The sequence below is a fragment of the Pleurodeles waltl genome, chromosome 2_2 (genome assembly GCF_031143425.1).
Source record: "Pleurodeles waltl isolate 20211129_DDA chromosome 2_2, aPleWal1.hap1.20221129, whole genome shotgun sequence".
Lineage (NCBI taxonomy): Eukaryota > Metazoa > Chordata > Amphibia > Caudata > Salamandridae > Pleurodeles > Pleurodeles waltl.
This window is the reverse complement of record NC_090439.1, coordinates 272,031,844-272,050,321: the sequence shown is the minus strand read 5'-3', so window position 1 is coordinate 272,050,321 and position 18,478 is coordinate 272,031,844.

Sequence of the window (18,478 nt, the reverse complement as noted above, 5' to 3'; positions counted from 1 at the left end):
TCAGATCAGGCGATAACCAGGCACAAACTATAAAAAGGCACCCAAAATAAACCAGGCTCTTTCACAATGGCAGCCCTGTATATTTTGGTGAGAAGGAGGCATGTTTTGGCGGTGAGGTAGAAAAGGCGTCGGGGACACAAGAGGATATTTAGGGTGAGGGTCACCCTGTTTGAACAGACAGAGGAGAACATAATTGATAGGTACAGATTGAGTAGCCAGGTAATACTTGATTTAATAACTGAGTTACGTCCTCGGATACAGCCCCCAACACTCAGAAGCACTGCACTACTACCACCACCATAGAGATGCCTATACTTCTTAGCATTGGGCAGTTACCAGGGGTCATAGCAGTAGCTGGAGGCCAACCAAACTCATGTTCTACAGGGTTGCACAATTCTCCAATATCTTTGGCTGTGTAGCTGGCACACATATTGCCATATTTCCCCTCCTCAGCATCTGAATACATTTGCAGGAACAGGAAAAACACACACTCACTTAATTGGCAAATAGTGTGCGACACCTCCTGTATCATATCAGACCTTGTGGAGGGATGCCCAGGCAGCTCTCACAACTCCTTCATGTTCAGCCACAGTGGAATCCACACCCAACTGGCAACAGAGGAATTTGTTCCTGCTTGGTAAGAGATTCACACACTCAGGTGGTCATTCTGAGTTTGGAGGTAACCGGACCGCCATGCCGGCAGTGACGGTGAGACCGCCACCAGAGTGGCGGTGCAGACCACTACATAACAAGTAAGGCGGTGAACCCAATGCAACACAGACAACTTACTGCCAGTACTACCATCACCGACTAGCAGCATCCAGAGGCGGTAAAAAACTTCAGGCTGGTGGGAACCAATGTTCCGCCCACTATATTATGAGTCACCAGACCGCCAGGACATCTGGGGCGGGTTGACTGTGATGAAAATCTTAGCAGAAACAGAAAGTACAAAAGGAGACACTCACCTCCAGGTACACAGACGCATCCGTGGCTGCCATTGCATACGAACTGCAAGTCCTCTCCGCGTTGTATCTCACCATACACCTTCAGGGCCAGCAACAACGATGAAGATGACAACCATAAGTCTGCCTAGCACAGAGTGGAGAAAATGGCAGTGATACACACCCACACAAAAACACACATTACCAGCACGGACAGTGAAGACCACATACACATAAATGCCAACGTACAGTAAAAGCACATACATATACACACACACACAAAATACGTAAAATCCAAGTACCCAATACACACACAAAGCCAAGCAGATACGTGCCAAACACACAGTACAACACACAGAAAGACCACCAACACAGTCATACACATCCACACACAACACCCCCTAATCACACAATGACACCTAAACCACAAACACCTCAAAGGAGTCATAGAAAGGCATGTTGTGAAACACCACACATCCACAAACACCATAAACTGTATGTAGCAGTGATACACAATCAATGGCACTGAACACACATCCAAACAATGACACCGATAACACATCACGAACAACCAACATACAAGGAAATTTACAGATGCAGCACCATACACATGGACAACCAACACCCTATACAATCCCACAAGCAAGCAGACAGACACATGACAACATGCACATGGCACAACCCATCTACCCAGCTCATGCAACAACACAGACACAACCCATACACAGACCTCACACTCTACTGCACACAGATGCCACACCATCCTCATCTTGCCATCCACAGCAATGTGGGCAGATGTATTTGGAACCATCAAAAAGAAATAAAATGTGTGCAAAATGTGCCAAATGGCAAGTCCAATCTGCAGAAATGTAGGACTCATAGTCCTTATATAATGGCCCCCAACTTGACTCCTGGCAGCAAATAGTCCTCCAAGTCATAGGGGCATCAATTGGACATGCAGGCACCTCAGCAGTTTGGGGATAGTGGAGGTGGCTTAGATTTGAAGGGGGATGTGTCTGTTTGGGCTTGGGAGGGGGGTCTTTGGCTCTTGGAGGGGTAGATTTTTGCTGGGTAGAGGAGAAGGGGAAACACCTGAGGGGTCACCAGAGGAATGGGAGGTGGAAGGCCCTGGGAGGGGCACAGGTGCATGATGTTTAGGGGGTAACACGAGGTGGATGAGAAGTAGGGAAGAAGTCAAGGGCAGCAACTAAGACTTTTTAGGAACATGGGGTGGTCACATGAATGAGGGCTGGGAGTGAAGTTAGAGGGGGTGCTTGTGTGATGTGTTGGTGTGCTGTACATGGATGCTGGTGTGTCCAATGTGTACATGTCTGTGGTGGATGTAGGTTGGGTAGGTGAGTGGGTGTGTCTGCATATGTTGGGAGGAGAGGGTTGGAGATGCAGGGAGAGGGAATGGAAGACATGTGAGTGAATGTTGGGGTGATGTGTGCAAGTGAGGTGGATGTGCTGGAGGTGGCAGAGAAGGTGGTCGTGGTGAATGCAGATATGGTGTGAGGGGTGGGTATCTGTGAATCTGCTGTTGTGGGGACTGAGGGCATGAAAGGAATGCTAGCAGGACCAGTGTGTGATGGTGCAATGCTGGCAGGTATGAGTGGTGATGTGATTGTAAGGGAGGCAGTGTGGGAAATGTCTGTTGTTGTGTATGCAGATGTGTGTTGTGTGTGTGCATGCCTGTGGGTTCATTTCCGGTGCTTATGTTTGTCTTTGTGCACCATTTCTGTTGTAGTGGGTATATGCTGGTCTATAGGTGTGCCCTGGATAGGTGTAGGGAGAGGGGTTGTGAATTGGGAACAGGTAGCTGGAAGGGGGATGGAAGATGAAGGGACACCGGCTACCGTCAACGAGGAGGCAAAAGCCTGAAACGATCTCTGTAGGCCAGACAAGGCATTGTGAATGCCTTCCAGGTAGGCACTGGACTGCCACATCTGGGATACCAGCCCCTGAATGGCATTCAAGAAAGTTGTCTCCCCCACAGAGCTGGACCTCAGGATGTCAATAGCCTCCTCATTGAGGTTAGCAGGGCTGACTGGGGAAGGGGCAGCGAAGAGAAGCCCACTCTCCTGGGTGAGTGGGCATGGGCAACTGGGTGGGGAGCTACATGGAGGGCAGTGCTGGCAAGGGAGGTGGCGGACAAGCATGGTGCTGGGGTCGTACAAGATGGGTCTGCCACTGCCAGGGAGCCGCCCTCGGAGGAGGAATCTGGATCAGATGTGGTGGTAGCTCCAGTCTCTCCTGTGGTGCTCCCCTTTCCCTCCCCACTGGTCCCCTCAGCTTCACTGGTGCCAGCCTCCTGGGTCCCATGGGCTGCTGCATCCCCTCTCGTCAGTACCCTTCCTCCTTTGCCAGATGATGCAAATGCACACATAGACAGAGATGGGGAGAGAAGGAGGATGGTAGAAAAAGAAAGGGAGGAAATGAAAATAACCCACACATCCACTTCACATACAAACAATACATACATTTGACCATTTTATAGTCATGAATAATAGAGTCTAGTAAGCCATACCCAAACTAATCACTGATTACCTCATCCCGCAGCCTAGACAACTGATTGAAAAATCCTACATGCTTGTCAACTGGCTAAATGACCAACCCAACAATTTAACCCATTAACATACCCAACCACATGTCAGACATGGCAGGATGAAACAAATCTGACCTCAGAGGATCTGTGTATACAAGCTAAATTACAGTAATGTGTGGATTACATTTGGTACAGATGTCCATTGATATTGCAATTAAAAAATTTGCAATATTAACTAAACATACATGTCAATACCCAAATACAGTGCCAATAAGATCACTTTGGACTACTACAGTATACACAGAGATGGAGTATGAAGTCAGTAAAATGCCTAAACATTTGAGTAACCCATATGTACATTAGAATGTGTATTACAGTACTACTACTTCTGTTCCTGCATGGCTCTACATAGCTAATGTGTCACACTCCAACATGATTGGTATGACAACCAGAACTGTACACTCCCCAAATTTCATCGGACGACGTAAATCTCAAGTCCAGGGAGGGTCACAGAAGACAACCATACAGTAGTCACCTAACAGTCTACACTTACCACCTTGTGGCTACTGTGCTGCCCTCAAGTACCCATCCAACTCTGGGTAGGCCACCGCAAGTACGTGGGCCGTTAGGTGGGTCAGGGTTTGACGGTGCATGCTATTGTTGCTCCAGGATTCAGGACACAGCAGCACACAAAGTGGAGGTCTTTCTTGCCCGAATGCCAGGAGTCAAGTGAGCTTACCCATACAAAATTATGGTTACGACAGCAGCAGTCATAACCGTCAGCGCTGGCGGTAATCGTTATTGGTCCCAGTTTCCCACAGACGTCAATGTTAGCCAATGAGAAGATGCATGCCGGTTCCGACCACCATGACGGAATGAGGTCACTTCCATCTGTCCAAAGCATGCAGGACAGGCGGATGCCATTTTTGTATGTTACATGACTGTCCTGGGTTCACACTGCATTATTACCTGCATATCATCACAAAATGATTCCTGTAGGTTACATTTTGTGGATATTAAAATATGTAGTGGGTGTCAGATGACATCACCACACTTGTCGCTACATATGTCTGTATTGACAATCCATATGGTGGAACACATGGAAAGTGTATGTTTACATTTCCAGTACACATCCCTTGTCACAGTGATTATGTGGCATTGTCTGGTTACGGAATTAAGGGGCATATTTATACGTAGTTTTACGTTGAATTTGCATCATATTTTTTACTCTAATTTGGTGCAAAACTATCTCCATATTTATTTTTGGGGCGCTAGACCCATCTAGTGCAAAATTTATGGAGTTAAAGTCATTTTTGGGACGTGGAAACCTACCTTGCCTTAATGAGATTCAAGGTAGGCGTTCCAGTGCAAAAAATGACTAAATGGCCTTAGCGCCATATTTATACTCCCGTGCAAAAATGGTGCATGGGAGGGAGGAGGGGTCAAAAAATGGTGCAAAGTTTGCTTTACCCCATTTTTTAACACCTGGGTCAGGGCGGGTGTTAGGGGACCTGTGGGCCTATTTCGATGGCAGAACACCATGGAACAACCCCACAGGTGCCTTCCCCAGGCACCAGGGACCCCCCCACCCGCACCAGAGGGACAGCGAAGGATGGGGAAGTATTTGATTTTTTAAAGTGCCATAGGGGGCTCTGAAATGGGCCCCCATACATGGCACAGGGTGCAATGGCCATGCCCAGGGGTCCCTGGTCCCCTGTGCTGGCCGTTGGGATGGTGGGCATAACTCCTCTCTTTTCTAGGACAGGAGTCATGTGGTATGGATGGTTTTGCGTCAGAAAATGACTCTAGGCAGGTTAGAGTCTTTTTTTTTTACTCTAACCTGCCTGACATCATTTTTTAGTACAAAAAACCTTCTTCCATACCGCCAACCCCACCAGACTAATGTCATTTTTATTGACACTGGCCTACCCTTTGCACCGGCTTGCACCATTCCATAAATATGGTGCCCGGATGGTGCACAGAAATGGTGCAAGCCGGTACTGAACCTTTTGGTGCAAAACTGCTTTAGTGCAGTTTTGCACCAAAAAGTATAAATCAGGGCCTAAGTGTGGAGTACTATGTCTCTCCACAACATGACAGCCAACTTACATGATATAACTTCATGATTGTTATATGTCATACTTTGTGCACAACTTTGTGAGAGGTGCCCAGATTGTTGTTTGTCTCCCTGCTAGATACCGCCAAAATGGAGTGATGATGAATGCACCAGTTTACCAGCCCCTAGTAGATCTTGAAACTTTAGAAGAGAGCTACATCATCCTGACCTATTAACTGAACCGTGTGTCTATCAGGGAACTGGTCACTCAGCTGGAGCCACACCTTCTGCCAGCTTCCAGAAATTCCATCCCTTCAACAGTCCAGGTGATGGCAGTCATGTATTTTCTGGCGAGTGGCTCATTTCAGGTGACTGTGAGACTGGCTGCAGGGATGTCACAGCTCAGGTTCAATAAGGTGTTACAGGATATGCTGGATGCCCTACTCAAGAAGACAAACAGGTACATAAGGTTCCCACAAAGTGCTGAATTGCCCACTGTTAGAGCAGCCTTCTACAATACATCACATGCCCCACATAAAATAGGGGCCACTGATGGAACTGAGATTGCCTTGGTACCTCTGTCGGCCAATGAGCAGGTCTAAAGAAAATGGAAGAGTACCTATTTGCTCAATGTACAAGTAGTGTGTCTTGCAGATGAGTACATGACACATGTAAACGTGAAATTCTCTGGATCAGTATACCATTCCTACAACCTGAGTAACAGTAGTGTCCCTGCATTGATGTTACAGCTACAGGGAGAAAGGGCCTGTCTAATAGGTATGTGAACACAAAAGGATGATGAACGGAGTGCTGAACAATGCAAACACTTACCCCCAGTCACAGATCTGGGTTTAATCCATCATTCTTTTGCTCACCATGCCACCCCACTTTGGACCAAGCCATATGAAAAACAGTCTTGAACCTGTTCCTAATGGGAACTGCCAGGCCACGTCCTCCATGGACTGGAAACAAGCATGCTGAGACCGGTTTCAGGGTATCACCCTTCATCAGCCAAGCTAGGTTGAATCCAGTGGCACAGTGAGCAAGAGACCCACGCCTAGGCATGTACTTCCCGCTTACGGCAACTGTAGCAACAAAAAAGGATGATGGGTGGAGTGCTGAACAATGCAAATACTCACTCCCAGTCACAGATCTGGGTTTAAGCCATAGTTCTTTTGCTCACCATGACAACTTAGTTTGGACCCAGCCATATGCAAATCAGTCTTGACCCTTTTCCTCATGGGAACAGTCCAGCCCAAACTGCCAGACCAGGTCCTCTCTGGAACAGAAACAAGGATCCTGGGACCAGTTTCAGGATATCATCCTTCATCAACCAGACTAGCTTGCATCCAGAAGCAGAGTGAGCAAGGGACCCACATCTGGGCATGCCCTTCACACTTAGGGCAACTTTAGCAAAACAAAAGGATAATGGACGGAGTGCTGAACAATTCAAACACTCATCTACAGTCACAGATCTGGTCTAATCCGTCATTCTTTTGCTCACCATCCCACCCCAGTTTGGACCCAGCCATATGCAAATCAGTCTTGACCCTGTTCCTCATTGGAACAGTCCATCCCAAATTGCTAGGCCAGGTCCTCCCTGGACCGGAAACAAGCATCCTGGGACCAGTTTCAGGGTATCACCCTTCATCAGTCAGGCTAGCTTGAATCCAGTGGCACAGTGAGCAAGGGACTCACGTCTGGGCATGCCTTTCCCACTTAGGGCAACTTTAGCAACACAAAAGAATGATGGACGGAGTGCTGAACAATGCAAACACTCACCCCACTCACAGATTAGGCAGTTCAGGCTGGACTGTTCCCACTGGGACTATGATCAAGACTGATTTGCTTATGGTTGGGTCCAAACTGGAATGGCATGGGCAGCAAAAAAATGATGAATTTAGGCCCAGATCTCTGTACTGGGGGTGAATGTTTGACATTGTTCAGCATTCCGTCCATCACTTGTTCTTTTTGCTTTAGTCGCCCTAAGTGGAAAGGGTATGCCCAGACGTGGGTCCTGTGCTCCGCATGCCACTGGATTCAAGCTAGCCTGGCTGAAGAGGGGGGATAACCATCCCAGGATGTTTGTGTACAGTCCAGGGAAAACTTGACTTGGCAGTTCAGGCTGGACTGTTCCTATGGGGGATAGGGTCTAGACTGGTTTGCATATGGTTGGGTCCAAAATGGACTGGCATGGGCGACAAAAATATGATGAATTTAGTCTCAGATCTATGTACTGGAGGTGAATGTATGACATTGTTCAGCATTCCTTCCATCATTTGTTATTTTGCATTTGTCACTCTAAGCAGGAAGGGTATTACTAGGTGTGGGTTCCGTGCTCCTCATGCCACTGGATTCAAGCTAGCATGGTTGAAGAGTGGTGACACCCTGAAACCGGTCCCAGGATGCTTGTTTCCAGTCCAGGAAAGAGTTGTCTTGGCAGTTGGGGCCGGACTATTCCCATGGGGACCAGGTTCAAGACTGATCTGCATATGGTTGGGTCCAAACTGGAATGGCATGGGCAGCAAAAAAACGATGGATTGAGACCCAGATCTCTGTACTGGGGGTTAATGTTTGGCATTGTTCAGCATTCTGTCCATCACTTGTTCTTTTTTCATTTTTAATGGGTATGTGTACTGCTCTCCATGTCAGATGTTTGATACCCCTCCCTACACAGTCTGCACTCTGCCTAGCATTGTTACCCATCATCATATCTCCTTTTCCACACAGTTGACTCTGAATACCCCAACCTGCCCTGGCTCCTGACACCTGTTAGACATCCAACCACAGGAGGGGAGAATAGTTCCAATGAGGCACATGGGAAGAAGAGGTGGGTGATTGACAGGACTTTGGGCCTCTTGAAAGCTAGATTTCAATGCCTCCATGTATCTGGTGGTGCCCTAGAATACCGACCAGGAAAAGTCTGCAAGATCTTTGTTGCGTGTTGCATGCTGAATGCTCTGTAATCTGGCCTTCAGAAGGCACATCCCACTGTTGGAGGAGGCTTGAGCAGTGGTTGGGGCTGGTGACTCTGATACTGAGGAGGAGGCATACGAGGATGAGGCACATGACAACAGGACTGACCAGATTCATCACTACTTTCAATGATGAACAGGTATATGTGATTTGTATGTCATGTGCACTTGGACTATATATTGGTAAAGCCAGTCTGTACTCATATTTTGCATGCATCAAGGTGTGTGTGGGGACTCCTGCCTTCCATCTTGGTTTCCGAAACTGAAAGGTAGCTAACTTACCATGAGGAGTAGGGGAAATGCATTGCTGCCAAAGACGTGTAAAATGCTAGTGCCATAACCGAACATCCTTATGGTTGTACCAAAGGTTATGGATCCTTAGTCTACCTGTTTGGGTAAATGTAAGGAGGACTTATCAGTCTTGTCCTGCTGCGTAGGCCTATCATGCTGCATTGTCAGCTGCTATGTGGTAACTACCTTTTCCTGACTACTCAGGGAGGTCATCTGTAGGAGATGTCACCTATGTGAAATCTTTACTTTCCCACACGTGTGAGTGACAATGCAGGCCATTACATATGTGGTATCATAGCTGCTGGGGCAGTCATCCTCTGTTTGTGTTCAACTGCTGTTGATGTATGAATATGGAGTACATGCCTTACAACATTGGGCCTAATTCCATGTCATTTTCTAGGTCACACTTCTGTTTGCAAGCTGATTACTGATAGGCCTGTTGGCATAGTTGACACTGGATGTTACTACAGTATGGATGTACTAACACACCTGCTGGAGATTCCTACTACATCTGTCACTTTGACATTCTTATATTGCCGATATGTGTATTTGATTGTTGCTTGTTACCAGAAATGCCACTTTAAACAATGAAAACACATGCACCATGACTTGTACAAATTGGTGTTTATTGAGTGTTTTACATCACAGTCCAGAGGAGTGGGCACTTGGTTTATGTGATTATCAGAGTGGGTGGTCCAGCTGTTTGTTTCACAGGCCCTGTATCCATTAGTCTTGGGATGATGGGAACTTGGCATTGGACAGCCAACAGGGTGTAACAATGGCACATAAGGGTGACAGCTCAGGAGAGGGATCACTTCCTGGTGGGGGGATTGCTCTTTGCCTCAGATCCTGCAGGTTGTCTGGATGGCCGACCTCTTTTATGGGGGATCCCTCAGCTGCCGGGGTGCTGGTGGCCTGTGGGTGCTCCTGTTGGGCCCCATTCCAGTAACAGGTGCTGATGTAGAGGGCCGTGGTGTTGTGTGACTACTGGATGGAGCCTGCTATTGGGTGGAGGCGGTATGCAGGATGTTGTTGTGTTCCTTGAGCTCCCCTAACATGGAGACCATGGTGGCAATGAGTACCTGCCACTGCTGCATGGCCCACTGGTGGTATTCCCCCTGCAATGTTCGGGTCTCTTGCAAGGTGGTCAGTATCTGGCCCATTTTCTCCTGGGACTGCTGGTAGGCTCCAAGGACTCTGGAGACTGCCTCCAGGCCAGTCATGTCCTGTTGCTGCCTTGTGCTTTGGTCCACGATCGTCCTCCAACTGGCACTTGCTCCCTGTGCCTGTGGCCCTGGTGCAGTGCACCCCCTCCCACTGACACCAGGACCGTCATTCTCTTGGGATTGCAATGACGACTCATGCCCCTGTCCTGTTGGACACACTGATGTTTGATGTGACCTTGGGACGCAGGTTTGGGAAGGTGGGCTCTGCTGTGCAATGGATGCCACAGGTGAGTTGGTATCACTTGTGGGCAGGGTGAGGCTGGTAATGGTGGACTGACCGCTCATGCCTGATGGGCCAGGTACATCATCCCTATTTAGACATCCATGGGACTCCACCTCTATTGGACCTGCTTCCAGGCCTGGGCATTCTGTCACTGGCATCCTCTGCTGTGTGGCAGTACTTGGGAGACCTGTGGAATGAGAGGTATTGTCGCACTTGATGGTATTGTACAAGTGAGACACATGGTTGTATGCCATCATTGGCTGGATTTCCAGGGCAGTAATGGCATTTAGGCCCGTATTTATACTTTTTGACGCTAAACTGCGCTAACGCAGTTTAGCGTCAACATTTTTTGCGCCGGCTAACGCCATTCTGAAGCGCCATGCGGGCGCCGTATTTATTGAATGGCAGCGCCGGCGTAGGGAAAAATGGCGTTAGGGCGTCTTAAAAATGGTGCAAGTCAGGTTGACGCAAAAAATTCGCCTCCACCCGATTTGCGCCATTTTTAACGACGCCAAGACGCCATTTGCATGACTCCTGTCTTAGTAAAGACAGGAGTCATGCCCCCTTGCCCAATGGCCATTCCCAGGGGACTTCTGTCCCCTGGGCATGGTCATTGGGCATTGTGGCATGTAGGGGGGCACAAATCAGGCCCCCCTATGCCAAAAAAAAATATTTTAAAAAAAAAATGTATACTTACCTGAACTTACCTGAATGTCCCTGGGGTGGGTTCCTCCATCCTTGGGTGTCCTCCTGGGGTGGGCAAGGGTGGCAGGGGGGGTCCCTGGGGGCATGGGAGGGCAGCTGTGGGCTCATTTTGAGCCCACAGGCCCCTTAACGCCTGCCCTGACCCAGGCGTTAAAAAGCGGCGCAAATGCGGGTTTTTTTGACCCGCCCACTCCTGGGCGTGATTTTTGCCCGGGAGTATAAATACGACGCATTTGCGTCGCAGTCATTTTTTTGGACGGGAACGCCTACCTTGCATCTCATTAACGCAAGGAAGGCGTTCACGCAAAAAAATGACGCTCTTTACTCCTACTTTGGCGCTAGACGCGTCTAACGCCAAAGTATAAATATGGCGTTAGTTTTGCGCCGAATTTGCGTCGAAAAAAACGATGCAAATTTGGCGCAAACGGAGTATAAATATGCCCCTTAGAGTTATCAGACTACTGCTTGCGATTTCATCAGTGGAATGTTGCAATGGTCCTATTTTGGGCAACAGTTTGTATTGGTCTTGCTACTGTCATTGCCATGTACTGATGTGCATCCAATGACTTGTTTTTGAAGGAAAGCGACATGGTTTAACATGCAAGTGTAGAGATGTGAAGTGGATGTAGCGGTCATGCAAGGGTAGGGAGAGTTGCATTGTGGTAGTTGTAGTACTTGCTGCAGTGTTGGGTATCCATTCACTAGGTGGGCCTATGAGGGAATGGTGTTCGTAGGGAGCTGTGGCATGCATGGGTGGGTATTGGGTCCATGGTGGGTTTGTGCACGTTAGGGTGGTCTGAGGGGGTGAGAGGGTGGTGGGGTTACATGTTGTACACGGGGACATGTTGGATGGGTAGTGCTGTTCACGTACCAGTGTCCAGTCCATTAGGTATTCCCGTCTGCCCCTCTTGGTGTAGGATGGCTAAGACCTTCTCGTCCCACGATGATAATTCTGGAAGAGGTGGTGTGGGCCCACCCCCAGTCCTCATGACGGCGATTTGGTGCTTGGAAGCCATGGCCCGTACCTTCCCCTGTAGGTCGTTCCACCTCTTCCAAATGTCCCACCTTGTGTGTGGATGATTCCCCACAGCGTTCACCCTGATGACGATCCTCTACCAGAAGTCGTTTTTCCTGGCTATGGATGTCTGCTGGACCTGTGCTCCAAACAGTTGCGGCTCCACTCTGAGTATTTCATCGACCATGACCCTCAGCTCCTCGTCTGTGAATCGTGAGGTTTTTTGAGGTGCCATGGTGGTTGTGTTGTGGGTGGTGGGGTGTGTGTTGTGCAAGGTGTGCTGTATGTTGGTGTGAGTTTGGGTGATAGGATGTGCATGACATTTGTGGTGTTTGTGTGCAGCGGTGATGTGCATGTTGTGTTTCTCTTGATTTTGTGTGTTGTGTGATGCATGTTCAGTGTGATGGTGCATGTGAGATCTAGGTGCAGTGCCTTCTTTCAGTGTGCTCTTGCCTCGCTCTGTCTAACTTTCTGGGTGCAAAAGGGTTCTGGACATGTGTGGGGGATTGTTTTGTAGTGCTGTGGTCAGGTGTGTGTGTGTGTATGTGTATCAGGTGCAGGGTACTGGTATTGTCCAATGTGGTGCAGTGTTCTGGTGGAGGTGCTTTTTTCCTGCTGGGTTTGGACCGCCAATGGATTGGCTCCATGCTAAGACTGTGGTGCTTATTTGTGATTTGGTGGGTGGGATGTTCTCGGCGTGGTGTTGCTGGTGGTGCAGACGCCTCTTTCACACCATCATACAGGCTGACGTGTCATTTTTTTGGTAATGTTTTGTCAGTGTTGTGTTGGCATCTCGTAATACAGCAGTCTTCAGGCCTCCATCACTGGCTGTCTTTTGGTGCCCACTTACACTGCGATCTTCGGTAAAGACCGCCAAAGTCAGAATGACCACCTCATTGTATACATTGGCCATCACGGTGTGTGTAATATGACCTAATTGTTTCAATTATCATGCTCTAAAGGTGACAGTGCATATGCCTTATGGCCCTGGCTTTTCACACTCTACCTGTCTCAGAAGACAAGAATTGAAAGGCACTGCAACCGGACACACTGGACAATGTGCACCATCATTGAGTGGACCTTTGGGAACCTAAAGTCTCAGTTTCACTGCCTCCACAAAACTGGTGGGAAACAGTTTTACAGACCAGATAAATGCTTTGAAATCATCTTCGCTTGTGCCACACTGCACAATAAAGTAATTAGAAAGGGTCTTCACGACATCCTCATATAGCCAGATACCGACTCTGATGATGGGCTACCACTGCTACAGGTGCCGCAGAAGAAAAGATGTATAGCAGAGGGACATGCACTATGCACACAGATCACAAGCAACTATTTTTGAGGTAAGAAAAATTAGGCTATCAAATAATGAGACATCACACATAATGCTAATGCTTGGTGAATAACCAAAACAGTGCTTTTAACCCCTTCGCTGCCAGGCCTTTTCCCCCTCAGGTGCCAGTCCTTTTTTTAGTTATTCGGGGCAGTTTGCGCTTAGGCCCTCATAGAATTTTGTCCACATAAGCTACCCATGCCAAATTTGTATCCTTTTTTTCCAACATCGTAGGGATTCTAGAGGTACCCAGACTTTGTGGGTTCCCCTGAAGGAGACCAAGAAATTAGCCAACAAATTGGAAAAAAGGGCTGCAGAAGAAGGCTTGTGGTTTTCCCCCTGAAAATGGCATCAACAAAGGGTTTGCGGTGCTAACATCACCAGCTTCCCAGCTTTCAGAAACAGGCAGACCTGTATCAGAAAACCCAATTTTCAACACAATTTTGGCATTTTACTGGGACACACCCCATTTTTACTATTTTTTGTGCTTTCAGCCTCCTTCCAGTTAATGACAGATATGGGTATGAAACCAATGCTGGATCCCAGAAAGCTAAACATTTCTGAAAAGTAGACACAATTCTGAATTCAGCAGGGGTAGTTTGTGTAGATCCTAGAAGGTTTTCCTGAAGAAAATAACAGCTGAATTAAAATAATATTGAAATTGAGGTGAAAAAACAGCCATTTTTCTCCACGTTTTACTCTGTAACTTTTTCCTGCCATGTTGGATTCCTGAAGCAATATACCGTTACTTCTGCTGGACTCTTCTGGTGGGAGGGATATATAGGGCTTGTAGGTTCATCAAGAACCCTAGGTATCCAGAGCCAATAAATGAGCTGCACTTTGCAATCAGTTTTCATTCTATACCGGGTATACAGCAATGCATTTGCTGAAATATGTAGAGTGGAAAATAGGTATCAAGAAAACCTTTGTATTTCCAATTGTACCTCACTTGTGTGGGTAGGCCTAATGCTCACGACAGGAAACGCAACATGGACACATCACATTTTTACATTGAAATCTGAAGTGTTTTTTGCCAAGTGCCTAACTGTAGATTTTGGCCTCTAGCTCAGCCGGCACCTAGGGAAACCTACCAAACCTGTGCATTTTTGAAAACTAGATACCTAGGGGAATCCTGAATGGGGTGACTTGTGGGGCTCTCACCAGGTCATGTTACCCAGAATCCTTTGCAAACCTCACAATATGGCCAAAAAAATACTTTTTACTCACATTTCGGAGACAGAAAGTTCTGGAATCTGAGAGGAGACACAACTTTCCTTTCACCCAGCATTCCCCCAAGTCTCCAGATAAAAAGGCCTAGTACCTCACTTGCGTGGGTAGGCCCGAAAGGAAATGCCCCAAAACACTATGTGGACACATCATATTGATGAAATACTAAACTACCTGTGTTTATGGGGAGACCTGCATTTTTGGTCCTGGGCTCAGTAGCCATATAGGGAAACCTACCAAACCCAAACATTTCTGAAACTAGAAACTCGAGGGAATCCATGGAGGTCTGACTTGGGTGGATCCCCCACGTTTTCTTACCCAGAGTCCTCAGCAAACCTCAAATGTAGCTAAAAAAAATCAAATTTTCCCCACATTTCTGCGGGGGATCACCGCACCGGAACAAATTTCCTACCACCCAATTTTCCCCTCAGTCTCCTGGTAAAAATGAAACCTCAGTTGTGTAGGTGTGCCAAGTGCCTGTGATAGGGAAGAGCCAAACACATGTCGAAATTGAGGGGAACCAAAGCGGGTCACAAAGGGCAGTTTGAAAAAAAAATCTTTAGACTGCCAAATGTGGTAGAATTTTTTCCGTATAGATGAGACAATGATGGGTTGTAGGAAGTTTGTGGATTACTGCAGATTCTGGAAGGTTCCATCACAAAACTATAGGAAAAATGTGTGATTTCAAGCAAAGTTGGAGGTTTGCAGGGCATTGTGGGTAAGAAAATGTTGCAGGCTCCATTTGAAGCATACCACCCTGGACTCACCCAGATGTTTAATTTTCAGATGTGTCTAGGTCTTGTGGATTTTCCTACATGGCAGTGTACCAAAGTCAAAAAAGTGCAACCCTCACCATCCCAAGTGGTACGATTTTGAGAGTTAGCCAAGCTCTCATGGTCCAAATGCAAAACCATAACCCAAAATAATCAGATGTCCTCTTGCTTGCCGTGGGATAAAATGTTTCAGTGTGCCGGGGGAGAGCTGAAAGACTGCTACCCCCTTCAGTTGGGGTGGGGGCATAACCATGCCCATACTGGTTAGTAGCCACCACCACACAATTCTTTTTTTTAATTCCCTGGCATCTAGTAGGCTTTATGCCACCCCAGGGTGTGGATGGGGGGTAAATGCCCCATCTGGCCGTGGTGGGCAGAAGAACTTTGCCCCATTTATTTGGGGGTGGGGGTATGGCCATACCCCCACCCGCATATTTTGAAAAATCTTCCCTGGTCTCTGGTGGGCTTTCTGCCCCCCTTTGGGGCAGATGGGCCTTCCAAAAATAGGCTGAAGGGGGGCAAATATGGCCAACAGTAATGTGCCCCCATGGGGAGTGACCAAGGGGCTGCCTCCCCAATCAAAACACACACATACACACACACACCAATCACTGGTGCCTAAGTGGTTTCTGCCCCCCCAGGGGCAGATCGGCCTAATAGAAATAGGCCAATCTGCCCCCAAGGGGGGCAGAAATGGCCTAAATACAATTTCCCCCCCAGGGGAGTGACCCTTGCCTAAGGGATCACTTCCCATACATAACAACATAAAGTAAACTAAAAATATATATATCCCTGGTATTTAGGGGTTTCTGCCCCCCCTAATGGCAGAGCACCATCAATTATGGGGGGGCAGAAAAGGCCCAAAAATATTTTGCCCCCCTGGGGAGCGGCCCTTGCACAAGGGGGCGCTCCCCTTCTGCGCAAGAATAAAAACAAAAAATTCCTGGTGTCTAGTGGTTTCTGCCCCCTTGAGGGCAGATTGGCCTAATAAAAATAGGCTGATCTGCCCCCATGGGGCAGAAATGGCCTAAATAAAATGTTTTCCCCAGGGGAGCTACCCTTGCCTAAAGGGTCACTCACCATACATAAATACGTAAGTGATTTTAAAAAATCTAGGGGTTTAAAAAATAATTCCCCCCCCTGGGGAGCAGCCCTTGCCCAAGGGGCCGCTCCCCTTATACATAAGTACAAACAAACAAAATCCCTGGTGTCTAGTGGGCATTTCTGCGGGCCGATTGCATTGTGATCGGGCAGCAGAAATGCCTGTAGAGACATGAAAGGAAAGGCCTTTCTTTTCTTTTCATGCCTCTGCCTGCCCCCTGATCCCGATCGGAAGAGAAATGCTGGGCATTTCTCTTCCGCATCGCGCTGGAACCATGCTTCCAGCGCAATGGGAGGTAACCTCTGATGAGGTCAGCATGCGATCGCAATCTGACATCATCAGACGTCACTGGGTGGGATCTGGGGGTTGGGGTGGAAGGGGAACATGCAAAAATTGACTGTATTCTTGTGTAAGTGACATTGTTAGTATATAGAACAAAACTAACATGCAAAACAAAACAAACATGACTCATTCCTCTGAGTGTACAGTTCTTCACTTCTTTTTGGGTTTCTGTACTTTATTATCAACATTGGGCTGAGGAACTGGTTATATGTCAGTCCCAGAAGTATGTCTGCATGAACGCCTGGTAGTGCATGTCTCCTGAATCGATGTGGCACTGAAACTGGAGCCCTTTACTCTCAGGTGGAGGCAGGATGTTGGTGACACAGAGGTTGTCAATGTGGATATTCCCTAGGGCTGTAGTTACTTGCACAAGCCCACATGCAGCGTACTGACACCAGTGCCCCATGTCAGTCTACATTTTCTCAATACAGCTTGCTAGTTAGGTTGTGGCCACTGCCAGGATGTTGAGGGACTGGGTGAAGGAATCAAACCTTGCCAGGTACTGCTTGTGCCTCAGTTTCTGCAGATGGTGCTCCCTCTCCTTTGCCGCTAGCCAATGGTCCTGACCTTTCTCCAGGTTCAGTAGCCACTTAGACATAAGTTGCCACTGCCTACGAACTGTCCATATCTGTTTTGTCTGCAAGTGCTGTACGGAGATGATGGACCTTTCCAACTTACCATGCCCACTGCCACCCTGCTTGCTCCACTGTACAAGACGTCAGGTTGTACCACCTTTTGTGGATCTAAGGGATGGTCCTCTGGGTGCTACCCTAGGGAGTTCACCTTCTCCAGGATGGTGGTCCATATCCGGGTCTTTTGTCTCTGTGGCCCAGAGAAGGAGGCCTTTCCAAAATGTTAGTCCATATGGGCCGAACCCTCCTCTGTCAAGATCACCCCCTCCTTCTCAGTGAACTTTCATCCCCAATGGCTTCAAAATCATATATTAAGACCGCATCAGCCAACCAGGAGAAGGTGTCAATATTGTACACAAAAACTCACTCTGCCTCACGACCAGCATCAATGTCCAGACCTCCATCACCAAACATCTGCCCTTTCAGATCCAGACAAATCCAAACACCACCCTCTGAGGCACCCTCATTCACGGACCTGCCAAACCCTGCCCAACCTTCTGCATAGCCCTGGCCAATTTCAGTGCTCCCTATGCCCTCACCTCATTGGACTACATGCTTCCCGGTGACCTCAACTTCCACCTCAACAACCACAGTGACCCAAACACCTCAACTCACATGGACAACCTCGCCAACCTGAGACTCAAGCAACAGGTCAACCTCCCTATGTACTCAGCAGGACACACCCTCGACCCTGTCTTCTCTGCTGAAAACCACATTGCCTTCTCACACACCTCCAGACTCCACTAGACCGATCACCACTGTGTCCACTTTGCCTTCACCAAGACTGTCGCACGGCACCACGCACACCGCCCCCTCACAAGAACTAGACCAAAGTTACCAAAGCCCATCTCACCACTGCTCTCAGCCGCTCCCTACCACCTGATAACAAACACCACAATGCCTCGGCCCACAACCACCACCATGGACCACCACCTGCGGCAACACCCTAGCCCCTCCTAAGAAAACCCGCCAGCAATCAACATCACAAGAGACCCAACTGGTTCTCCCCTGACCTCCAAGAATCCAAGAGTGCATGCAGATGACTTGAGAGAAAGTAGAGAAGCAGTAAAAGCCCAACAGACCACAAAGCCT